Source organism: Calidris pugnax, unplaced genomic scaffold (genome assembly GCF_001431845.1).
Source record: "Calidris pugnax isolate Ruff unplaced genomic scaffold, ASM143184v1 scaffold42, whole genome shotgun sequence".
Classification (NCBI taxonomy): Eukaryota; Metazoa; Chordata; class Aves; order Charadriiformes; family Scolopacidae; genus Calidris; species Calidris pugnax.
This window is the reverse complement of record NW_015090920.1, coordinates 6317442-6318733: the sequence shown is the minus strand read 5'-3', so window position 1 is coordinate 6318733 and position 1292 is coordinate 6317442. Positions and strand designations below refer to the sequence as shown.

Here is a 1292-nt window from a genome sequence, read left to right as displayed (position 1 = left end):
TTTTGGTTTGGTAACCTTCTCTGCAGAACAGATGCTGGACCCAAGCACTGGACTACAGGATATGATGCACAGGGGTGCTAAAGGAACAGCAGCAAGCTGCCCTATGCCATCTAGAACTGCTCTCTGGAAACACTCAGTTCCAGTCCTTGCTCCTCTCTGCGTATGACAGCTGTTCAAGAGTCTTAAGTAGATTTTCTGAATCTAGCTCTAATAGAATATCCCAACACAGGGAACTAACTGATATTGTTCACCAGGTTTAATAAATACAGGGTTCCTGAAAATATGTTGTTTCACCGAGAAACAGGAAGGAAACGCCCAACTCCAGAAGCTCAGTAAGGAGACAGAGCCATTTCTAAAACACTCATTTAGCTGCAGAATATTTTTACCACCTCACAGAGTGTGAACTGCACGGAGTAACAACCAGCACCCAGAATCACACAGAAGGGGGCAAAAAGCAGATTGTGCAGAGAGGCAGTACCATTGTCCCCGTTGCCTCCGGAGTGCATGACCCTTACATGGGTAAGTGATGGTTCCTGCAAACCTAAGAGCACTCCTAGGGAGCTGCTGAGCCTCATCTTCAGGAGGTTGAACTTTAGCTCAAGACAGAAAGGATAAAGGCAGGCATGAGGATGAAAGCAGGACTTCAGGATTACAGCTGCCATGCCCTGTGATTATCGTAGGCACTAAACCCCCATTTTTCTTAACAGCGAAAATCCACAGCTTTTGAGTTCAGTGCAATTTGAGAGCATTTTTTCAGCTCCTTTTTCAGGATCCTCTTCTGATGCCACCTGTGCCTATGACACCTCTCTGTCCTGTCTTCCCACAGCAAGCCAGACGCTGTGCCTTTTGGAGAAGCTCTTTTCTGTCCTGGCAACCGTCTTTTATGGCCACGCTCTCCTTTCTTGGTGTTGCCCCGAGAGGCAACTTCTCTTTCCCTCCTGTGGCTGCCCCACTATGACACTGTTCAGGCTGCAGAGAAGAGGAGGAGTTACAGCATAAAGCTACAGCGTTTGCTTCCAAGGTAAGCAACACTTCAGAGTCCTGCTTGGGAGGACACACTTAAGCCATAAAGGGGGAAGGGACTGTGCAGAGACAAAGGCACAAACTCTGCACTTTCTTTCCTTTACGGAAAGATAAAAGGTAGCACACGTAAATGTCACTGCTTGGAACAGCAAGATGCCTTTCGTGTTCGTCAGTCACTTGACTGCCTTCTAAATCACAGGCGTATGTCTTTTCCATGGGGTTTTTTGGGGGGGGGGGTTCCCAATTTTGAAAATTGCTCAGAAATGGCA

At 47.4% G+C, this 1292-nt stretch overlaps 1 protein-coding gene across 1 annotated transcript in view; it reads left to right on the top strand.

Moving 5' to 3' along the window:
• Positions 1-943: 943 nt before the first annotated feature.
• Positions 944-1292, top strand: part of IL15 (interleukin 15) — a 41511-nt gene continuing 41162 nt past the window's right edge. Inside the window, exon 1 of the mRNA XM_014950039.1 lies at positions 944-1021. The gene's annotated coding sequence lies outside the window, so the exon portion shown is untranslated. The remainder of the gene's footprint in view (positions 1022-1292) is intronic.